The sequence below is a fragment of the Hibiscus syriacus genome, unplaced genomic scaffold, assembly GCF_006381635.1.
Source record: "Hibiscus syriacus cultivar Baekdansim isolate YM2019G1 unplaced genomic scaffold, ASM638163v2 tig00000218_pilon, whole genome shotgun sequence".
NCBI lineage: Eukaryota > Viridiplantae > Streptophyta > Magnoliopsida > Malvales > Malvaceae > Hibiscus > Hibiscus syriacus.
Window position 1 is genome coordinate 246,336 of NW_024061774.1, and position 11,584 is coordinate 257,919.

General features: G+C 32.4%; 1 long non-coding RNA gene across 1 annotated transcript; it reads left to right on the top strand.

Annotated features, from left to right (window-relative positions):
* Positions 1 to 8,045: 8,045 nt before the first annotated feature.
* Positions 8,046 to 11,222, top strand: LOC120148923. Its single transcript, XR_005518414.1, has 3 exons — positions 8,046 to 8,130; positions 8,672 to 8,768; positions 11,073 to 11,222. It is a non-coding gene; the product is annotated as an uncharacterized LOC120148923 (long non-coding RNA).
* Positions 11,223 to 11,584: the final 362 nt, after the last annotated feature.

The following is an 11,584-nucleotide window of genomic DNA, read 5'->3' on the forward strand; positions in this document are numbered from 1 at the left end:
TGACCTTTTGAATTATCACCAAAAGTCACTTCTCCTCCATTTTTGGCGTTAAGCTCTATGAACTGGCTTTTATCTCCGGTCATGTGTCTCGAGCATCCACTATCAAGGTACCATGAATTTGGATTTGTTTCTCGTGCCTTGTAGTAATGCTCCTTTTCCTACAAACATAAATTAATTTCTAATTTTTGGTACCAAATTCTTTTGGGTCCATATTCATTAGTTTCTAAAATCCTTGTCCCCTTTGGTATCCATTTATGAAGGACATCCTTATCTTTAGTAGTAATGAATTCTTTAGGAACCCATATACTCCTAACAATTTTACCATTCAAGGTTCGTTGAGGACTTCTATGATTGTAGCTTCTAAAACTTTTCTTAACAAAGTTGGATTTTGAATTCTCACATTTTTCAAAACTTTTTGTTCCAACCTTATTAAAAGAAGTTTTAAGATCATCAATCTTCTTTAGATGATCATCATGAACTTTTGAAAGTAAGTTATGCAAATCAATATTTTTCTTTTCAAAATCATTAATTTTGATTTGCAATTATTTGATCTTACTTTCAAGCTCATTGTTGGTCTTGGATATAAGACTATTTTCGTTTTAAAATTTTGAAATATCATTTTTGTATTTTGAAAATAGAGTCTTATAATCCGAAGCCAACTCATTATAATCCTCTAATAACTCATCATAAGATAATTCATCCAAATTGAATGAGTTAGAGGTTACCTTAGAATCTTACCCGATAGCCATCAAGCACAAGTTTGCAACTTCTTGTTCCTCTTCATCGGAACCTTCTTCATCTCTCCATGTAGCTACATGAGCCTTGTGCTTCTTTTTGAATTGACCTTTTTTCTTTAATTGTGTGTAATCATATTTGACATGCCCGACTTTTTGCATTCATAGCAAATGATCGGGTCTTTCTCCTTCGATTCAGTTTTAAAGCCTTTATGACGTTTGAATTTTCTTCCTCGGTTGGGCATCATCAACTTTCTGAATCGTTTGGCAAATAATGTCATTTCCTCGTCATCATCATCGTCATTCGAATCACTCTTATCTTTTGTGGATTTGAGAGCAACTCTAATGTTTTTCTTATTCTCCTTCACCTTTGGTGTCTCGTCAATCTTATCGAGGTCCACTTCATCTTCAAGCATCATTTCATGAGTGAGAAGGGAACCGATTAGTTATTCAAGAGTTAAGGACGTTAGGTCCTTAAACTCGATGATTGCCGTCTTCTTTGATTGCCATGATTTTGGAAGGGAGTAAACTAACTTCCTCACAAGTTTTTCATTTGAAATGATCTCTCCATATGACTTGAGACCATTGACAATCGTCGAGAATCTATCTGTCATAGCTTTGATATCTTCATTTGGTTTCATCCTGAAATTTTCATAGCTATGCATTATAATACTAATTTTAGATTTTTTTACCTCATCGGTACCTTCATGAGTGACTTGAACCTTGTCCCATATTTCTTTGGCGGTTGTACAATATGGAACTCTTCCGTATTCATCTGGTCCAAGAGCACAAAATATGATATGAATGGCTTTAGAGTTGAGCTGGAACAATCTTGTCTCTCCTTCACTCCACATTCTTGGATGAGTAAGAGGCTTGATATATCCGTCTTTTACAACATTCCATGCTCCCATGTCACTTGCTTGAATGAATTACATCATCCTATTTTTCCAATAGGCATAGTTAGCCCCATTGAAGAAATGAGGCTTGTTGACGGGCATCGAATCGAGACCAGATTCGAAGTTTGAAGTGGAGGCCATTGATGACTTTGATTATCGATGTAACTCTTCCCGAATCGACTCAAGAGGCGATTAAACCTTCAAATGAGTTAGGCTCTGATACCAATTGTTGAGTTAATCGATTGACGGAATCGACCAAGAAGGGGGTGAATTGGCAATTAAAAATTTGGTGGAAGCTTTTGTAGAAAATTGAAAGTAATTGCACAGCGATTTAGAGTGGTTCGACTTTCTCAACCAAAGTCTACGTCCACTACCTTAGCTATCTATACTAAGGATTTTCCACAAATTCACTAATTTGTCTTTCTTTTGAGAACAAAGAGTAACCTTACAAACCCTCAAGAATTATACCCCAAATTCTTGAGAACACTCTCTCCCAAAGAGAACAATACAAATTTGCAAACTTATAAGGAAATCCTCACAAGGTAGATTGTTTGCACAATTCTAGAACAAAGAAAAGAACACTCAAGAATGAATACAATTGAGTACAAGTAGTGTTCTTGAAAGCAAAATGAATATTAAATGAAAAATAGGCTTGAAATGCTCAAACTTGAGGTTTGATGCTTTCTCTTTGATTCTCTCTTGATTCTAGTTGCTTGATATTTCTTGTTGTTTTTCAATGGCTTCTAAGCTTGTTTAAATACACCTTCAAATGATTCTAAACGTTGGGGATGATTAGTGGAGTCAATAGAGCCTTTTAAGTGTGAAAACAATTAATGAAAGTGGATGAGAGCGTCTGTGCATTGATGCATGCCCTAGGTGCATCAGTGTAAAATTCAAATATTTTGACCGTTGGACTCTTAGTGCATCGGTGCACTAAGAGTGCATCGATGCATAAAATGCATTCGATGTTTTGAAAAAAGCCTGAGTGCATCGATGCATGGTCTTGTGTGTCGATGCATCAAATGCACTGAGTGCATCGATGCATAAAATGCATTCGATGTTCAAGAAATTAATTGATGCATCGATGCATGGATTGATGCATCGGTGCATACCCTTGAAAAATTGATTTTAGGCTTTATTTTGGTTCAAAATACTTTATGAAAATTTGTTTAAAAATAGTTTAAGTATAAAACACAAATTTATTTAGTAAGGTTTAAAATTGATCTTGAAAGACTTGGAGTAATAGCTTGATATTCGAGTAATTAAATCAAATATACTTTTAGAAAATCTTTTGTAAAATATTAAAATTCATTTAACTTAATTTATTATGTCGAAACATCAAAATGTTTTCAACATTAATGCTTACATTTTTGTGAATATTTAGGATTGTTGCATATCAGAGCTCTGAACCCGAGCTCTAACCCGATTTACCTAAGTAGAGAGAAACGCCACACCTCACGAGGAGTATTGGGCTTCTTTGTGTGAGTCTGACAAAGTATCTCTGGAAAGCACCCTAAGTTGCCTATCCGGATATCGAATCCGAGGTACGCTTTTAGTGGTGTGATCCCCTGAGCCGAACTCGATTCAGAAGTCTGTAATGGGCCAGAATCGGAGGCAACCTTAGCAGGTTGTAAAATGGCTTGGGAACCCTTTGCTAGAACCCAACCTCATATAGAGAATTTAGACTCGACCGGACATTCACATCTAAACGCATCATCTCAAGGGAGGGACACCGACTCCCATTTCGTTATGCGTACTCATTAGTAGGAATTTAAATTGCGATTGTGATCGTATTTTCGGTTTGCTTTTATCGCTATTGCGATGATTGCCTGTATCAGAGTCATGCAATAACGGTACCCGAAGGTACCGCTATATAGCGGGCGCTATTTGCAGTTGCATTGCGGACTGCTATTTAAATCCCGCTTAATCGTCATTCCTGCTAGAGGTCCTCAAGCACCCATCTAGCTCGAGGGTCCTGAGGACCAGCCATCAAGCACCATAGCTCGAAGAGTATTTCCTCCTAGCATGGTGAGAACCAACACCATGCCCTCGAACACTCATCGCAACTTATATTCCTGTAACCCAAGGCAATACATGATAGCTGGAGCGCCACCAGCCAAAAGGAATATTATTCGATAAATGTGAAAAACCTTACCAGGCGACCAGTTTCGGGAAGGGAAAGCCAAAGAGAGAGGAGTTGTTCGGCAAGAAAAGGATTTGATTTGAGAACTGAAGGAGAAAGGTCAGGGAGCTGAAGCAACTCAGGATCAAGAGATGCCACATCACCCACAATCTCTATTTCCATGATTTCCTATTCCCAAAACAATGAATTTTCGGGTTCTTGAATGACAATAAGAGCAGAAAATTAGAAACCCTACAATATAGAGAAATTGAGATTTTAAATTGGATTGAGGGAGAGTTCGATCGAATTTTTTAGAAAGCGAGGAAAAGAAAAGATTTTTTGAGTTCCTTTTTGGGGGTTTTGGGGGGAAATTAATCGTTTTTTCCTTTTGGGGTGAGAAATCGAAGAACTTTCCAGTGTGTTTTTCTTTTAATTTTTAATAGTAATTTTTTTTATTTACGGTTACCTTTGTTTCTACTATTTATTATTTTCGTTCATAGTATTTTCATATTAATTTAACATTTAAATTTTTTAATTACATCATTATATATTTTACCTTTAACTTAAAATTTTAAATTATAATTTAAGATTTAAAATTTTATAATTTAATGTTTAATTTAAAGATAAGATATAAAATGATACAATTAAAAAACTTCAAGACCTAAATTAAGGTAAAAATCTAATAAAAAATAAAAAAATTAGATCTAATACAGAAATAAAAGTTATCCTTCTACTTTAATTTTTTTCTTATTTATTTTAAGATGAAAGCCACGACCACGAAGCGAAGAAAAATAAAAGGAAGAGGTTTTGAGTGGGGTTTGTTTTGATAGGGATAGGGATGGTATGGGTCGGGTTGGTCCACTCGATTTGATCCGAGAGTAAGGAGTCCTCCACCTGAGACTCGATCTGATCTGACTAAAATAAATTTTTATCCGATCTGATATATAACTTAAAAAATTCGATCCGATTCGACCCGAAATAATAAAAAAAATATTTTTATTCAATAAAAACGGTAACTTAATTGAAAAAATAGTATATAGAGGGGTATTATTGTAATTATTTATATATATATAATGTAAATTTATATTTTTTTGAGTCGTGTCAAGTATTTTTCACCTTAAACCCGAACTCGACCCGACCCTAATTTTTTTTAAAAAAAATCGGATCGGATCGGGTTCAGTCTCATACCCATCCCTAGATATGGAGAGGTGGCTTTGGCATGTGCCCACTGCCCTCTGTCTCAATCATGCATTTCTTCAACGCAGCCTTCCCGGAGCTTCTGCCCATGGAACTGATCGGAAGTAGGTTTATGTTTTGATGCATCTAATTTAAGGTAAATTTATAGTATGATTCGTTTAATTGAAAATTAGTAAAATTTAAATTATTATTTGATTAAATCTAAAATATTATCATGTTTATCTTAAAAAAATTATAGTTATAATCTACAATGTTATCTGAGTTTCTCAATTGAAAAAAAAAATCACTATCGACAATTCTTTTACGTCTTGATCTGAAAATTTATCCAACGCACATGATTTAATACAGGGAACATGACATTTTTTTATTTAAACCTAAAATGTTACCAGATTTATTAAATTCTCTAAAAGTGCTAAATGTATTATATTTGAATGATCTATTTTGTAATAGATAATGTATTTTTTAGTTTTAAAGAAACTTATAACTCAAAATTGTATAATTTTCTTTTGTTTGCACTACACACACGTATGAAGAGTGAATCACATATTACGATAAATCAGAAATTTATAATTTTTGAATGTGATTGAATCATATAATAACTAGAAAGTTTACAAGTTTATATGAATGATATTGAATCATGGTAAATCAAAAGTTTACAAATTCAAAAAATTTAGTAAACTGGTATGATTTGTTAGACTATCCCAATCAATAATGATGTGAAAAAATTATTGAGATTCGCATAAATTTTAATAAAAGAACATGAAGTTATTGTGTTATTTATTCTCAAATGAATTTAAAACCTAACTAGTTAAAGATGAGACTGAATGTCTTGTATGTCTAATTGAAATATGAGTTCATTTATCTATAATGTGGAAAAATATTCAATAGGTGCATTTACAAGATAATCACACATATGTTATCAACTCACAAATTAAAGTTTATGAGATTGTTTACTCGAATAATTAGAAAATGAAAAGGTTTAGATTACGCGATTAAAACATTTTGTCTTGCTAAAATTAATAAGTTTATATTTCAATCTTTCTAAAGATTATATTGAATATCAATCGGAATAACTATTATAAAATCTATTATTTATGAACAAAATAGTTTAACAATTTTTTGATTGATTGTCTCATTTTTTAATAGTTCACTGTTTAGGAAAAAATAATGTAATAAATAGCATATTGGGAAAAGAAAATGACATTAATGTCATAATTTGGAAAAATATAATGTATTAAATAACATGTTGGGAAAAGAATATGACATTAATGCTATTAATAATTGTTGTTTCTGCATAATTTGAGAAAAGATGATGCATTAAATATTTATAATTCACTCTATTTGAGTATAATATATATTTGACTGTCGCAATTCTCTTCTTTGTTTTTTTTTTCAATTCTTATATAAAATGGGTGGTTACGCAGTTGGCAGAAATGAATAAAACTAAAGGGTAAACGTGTGAGTGTACGACGGATAAAAGAGACGACCTGGTGATTTGTGGTTGGTGACTGGCAGCGTGCGACATCGACGTGGTGGCTTCATTGTGGTGACGGGAGAAGCAAGGAACTCAAAAATGCTTGTGCTACTCCGAAAAAGCACTAAAATCGTAGGAAGAGTGCGCCCGTCGGTCACCATCTCACTTGTGCTGTCAGAGGCGAATTTTCTAACGTCTACATATACTCGGCGCCTTAGGTACGCTTTCTTTTACATATGGATAAGGAAAAGCATTAAAAAGAATAAACACGTTTATATATCTATATATATTATCAATTAACGTATCATTGCACATTAAAATGAATTTTTTATATAAAAGAATAAATAAGTTTAAATATTAGTATAAATATTTAAAATATAACTCAACTTAAAAAATGTGTCTAAATTTTTTTTATAGAAGCCATTAGTTTTATTAAAACTAGAAAATATCAAAATTACAATTAAGGTTTACAATCATTGTCATAACTTAAAAATATAATAAAAATATTTTTCTAAACGCGAGAAAACTAGCCGTTTAAGATCACAAAGGCTATACAAGGAAAATGTTAAAAAATAAATAAAATAAACTCAGATAAACGGTAGATAAGAATAGCTCTGACCGCATTGGTAAATGAGCCACAAAAAGAGACAAAACTATTGAAAGGCCACTAATACTATACAAGAATGTAAATCGTGTCCAAATTCAATTTGAAGGTCTAAAGCAGAGAAGATCAACATGATAACAAATAAAACATCATCTTGATTAGTCGTAGCGATGTTAAATCCAACCCTAAGCAATGTAAAATGCGCCATAAAAGCAGAAGAATACAGGCTATAGAGACATGATTAGAAATAAAAAAACAAGGAAAAAAAATTAAAATACACTATAATAAAGAAGAGGAAAAATAATAAATACAGGTGGTAGGCGATCAACACTAAGATTAATGTTGTCGCTGCCGCTCACAAAAATAAAAAAAAAAATTGATGACGATTAAGAAAAAAGAGAAAACAAATTAGAAAACAAATAATTTATATATATGTGTAATTTTTATTTTATAAATTCTAAATTCAATTTTAATCTTACTTAGAAAAAAAAGAGAGAGGGAGACTCCAAGAAAAAAATGAATATTTCTAGTGCCTTTAAGACTAATGATTTAAAAGGATATGAGGAAACACGGATGATAAGCTTGGACAATCAACTAAATATGTTTGGTCATATATGTGTCAATTTTAACATCATAATTGTACTTATAGATTATATGTTAATGTAAATTTTAATAATTTCTTCTTATTTATCAATGCATTCATATATTTATTTAGAGTTTAAAAATTTCCGGTTATCTTTAAGTTATATAAATGATCTTATCTAATATTTTATATATTAATTTTTAATAAATAAATAAAATAAGAAAAATAGTTTTTTTTAATTTCAGTCTCAAGCCCAATGTTTATGGAGATAATATTATTAAACGATAATGTTAGTAACCGTTTCGTTACTTTTGAAACCTCAATGTTGAAAACAGAAACTTACTCGAATCTTAATGAGAGTAAGTGTAGTTTACCCTAAACAAAATGCTATAAAAATTTCTCGACCTACTATGATCTCTCTTCACACATCCCCGCCGCCAAGCGAGTGTCTCACCAGCCTCCTTCTCCTCTAGTCCCTGATCCAAGATCTCTCTTTTTGCAGACCAGGGAGTTAAATAAGGTGACGTTTCGAAACCCTAAACTTAACTTGAAGATATATTTACCTAGTTGAGCCACGAGATTTTGAGTTCTCTGGTTTCTGACTGCATAAATCTGCCACATTTCATTTTCTTCTTCGGTCCTACTGCTTGATACCTTGTCTCTTTCTGTTTACTTTGTTGGGAAAGGAGGTTTTTATAAAGCTATCGGTATCGCCGCTATTTTCGGAAGCGCTTGTAATCGCTGCTTCCATCCGCCGGTATTGAGGTCTTTAGTGGTGGAGGATGGCACCGCCGCAATATAGCGACGGGATACCCTTAAGTATTTCTAATTAGGTTTAGCATTCACTGTTAAAAGTAATTTTGTTTCACTTGGATAATGTTAATAGGTTGAGTTTCTTGATTGGGATTTTCTGTTCTACAAACTGTATTTTTTTAATTAATTTGAGAACAAGACGGGATTACAGGATGCCCCTTAGCTATTGCTAATTAGTTTCATCATGTAATTACTTCTGATGTTGCCTTCGCTTCTTTCTGCTTTGGATATTGTATTTTTTTTTTCAGTTAATTTTAGAGCAAGATGAGATTGGAGAAGTGCTGGTTTTGTTCCTCCACTGTATATCCGGGGCATGGTATTCAGTTCGTTCGCAATGATGCCAAGGTAAGTGTACAGAAAATGTTTTTCTCTGGTTGGTTGGCGGAAAATAGATAGATAATGTAATTTATTTTACTGGTCAATTAAATTTTCATAAGTCATTTTATGAATTTATAGCTTCAATGTATAAATATTTAAAATATTATTATTTTATATATTTAATATTAATATATTATTTTAGTATCATTTTAATAAAAATATTAATTATTAAATTATATTTATTGATAATTTTTATAATATAAGATTTTATTGTTATAATTATATTATTAGAATATATAGTGTTATACTTTTATTTTAATAATATATAATAATTATTAATAAAATTAATATTATTTATTAATTTCATAAAATAATATTAAGTTGTTGAATATACTCCTTAAATATAATATAATATTCTTATTTTAATATTATATTTTTTATATTTTAATAATATTATTATTTTAATATTTTAAAAATAATATTATTATTTTGTTAATAAATAATATTATTTATTATATTTGATGTTTATAATAAAGAATTTTTAAAAAATTTATCGACTAGTGGAAAATGAATTACACAACATCATCTAATACCGTAAAATAATTTCCAGGAAATGTAATTCATTTTCCGTGAAACAAATGGACTCTTATATTCCAAATTCATTGTTTTTGCCTCTATTTAGTTCTTATCCATATTGGCTTATGATATTTGTCGCAACCGTCTTTCGGTTGGGCCCCGGAATTGGGCTTCGACTTAGGAAAATGTGGATTGGAGTCGCCACCGATCATTTATTTAAAAATAAATGGGTTGATCGGATACCCTATTTCTTACCTGATCTGCGTCTTACCAGAGATGTGTCGGATTCGGGAGTCGGTTACAGTCAAGGAAGGGCTAGCACCCTTGAACTGCCCTTTCGGTACTGTGTAATTTCCAGTTGTCTTGATTTAATAAAATTGCAATGTTAAATTAAAAAGGTAAAATTTGACCCTGAATTACTTACTTCTGATTGTTTTGAAAACATCCTTAAAAAATTGAAAAAATGGTTAGATAATAAAAAATAAAATTAGAAAAAAAATAAGGCGAACAAACGAAATAAAGAAAGTATAATGTACACAAGAATTAAGAATGAAATATGAATAAAATTTACAAGGAAAAATACGAAAATTCAAATAAAGAAAAAAATATAAAAATATAAATAGATAGGTAAATGAAAATATACATGAACAAAAAATATAAAAACAAAGAAAATAATATATAAAAAAGGCAAATATGAGTAATATATATATATATAAATAGCATGTAATAAAAGAATATGTAATATATATATAAACTAATAGGAATATATAATATAGTGTAAATAAATAAAAATCCAAATATCAATGTATAAAGAGCAAATACGAGATATAATAAATATATATAAGTATAAAGGGGTAAAATGAAACAAAATAAGGTTAGATGGCAGAATTAGAATATAACCAGGGGAATTAAACCGATTTGGGGACCAAATTAAATGTTTTTCAAAACAGAGGGAGCCAAAATGAAGTTTACCCAACCGATTTGGGACCAAATTGAATGTTTTTCAAAACAGAGGGAGCCAAACGCAGTTTGCCCCTTTTAGCAAAACACGCGGATCTGATATAAGCACGGGTCGGGCCGGTTTGGTCCGCTGGGCTAACTATATGACTCAAATATTTTTTTGAGATTTTCATTTCTCTCCTCTTCGCCCGAGAGCTTTCTCTCTTTCTCTCGTTTCCTTCATCTGTTCATGCGTGTTCTTCAGAAATGAAGAACACGCCGCCGTAAAATCCCAGAAAGGGCCACACGCCGCCTCGCCGCCGCCGTTGGTCGGCGCCGGCCACCGATCATCGCGGCAAACCCAAAAAAAAAAAAAAAAAAAATTGGTTTTTCTGAAAGCCTTTCTCTCCCTCGACTCAAATCTCAAATCCTTTTTGAAATAGGCCTCGGGGAGGGTAGATCTGAGATCAAAATCTCGATCCTTCCCCTAAAAGTTCATCGGCCAAACAGTTTTCTTTGGTATTTTTTGAATAAAGAACAACGAAACAACAAGCATGCAAGCCTCAAAACGTACACGGTATGGACTTTACCTTCTGTTGCTTTCGAGAATCTTGAAAAAAAATGTTTCGATATCAACCCAATATTGCTCGTAGTTTTTGTGTAATTTTTGTTTTTGTATTCTCGGTCTCACCTTTTGTGAAAAAAAAAAGTGTCCCTTGATGGGTTCTGATTACATCCATTTATAGTTTATTTACATCCTATTTTTAGTCATAGAGTCCTAAACAAACTGAAACTCATTGTTTGAATGCTTGTTAGTTGCTTGGAACCCACGACCGTTGCTTGTGACCGAGAGAACCGGGTGTGTTGAGCGGCTGGCGAGGCGTGGAGCATGGGGAGTTCTTGGGTCTGCGGCGCTCAGTTGGGAACCATGAACTAGGGTTACTGCGTAAACTGGGCCGAACATTGGGCCTGTAGACAAACTTAACAATGTTACAATATGTAATATTATTTAAAACATAAACGAAATTAAGTGTCTTCAGCTGCCCCTCTTTGCTCATTATCGTGTAATGATAATAGATCAAAGATTAAAAGACACAAATTTCGGTCATATCGAATATCCTCTGTCGTAGTGTTGAGATTCGATATTGAAATTGTTCCCTTGTCGTGAGGTTGAGTCAAAGCTGGAAGATTCTGAGTATGAGTCATTCATTGTGAAGTTTGGCTTCGAGTTGGATATCCTCCGTCGTGGAGTTGAAATCTACTCTCGAGCAAATTGTGTTGTTTTCGAGTCCAATATCCTTCGTTGTGAAGTTGAAATTGGCTCTGAA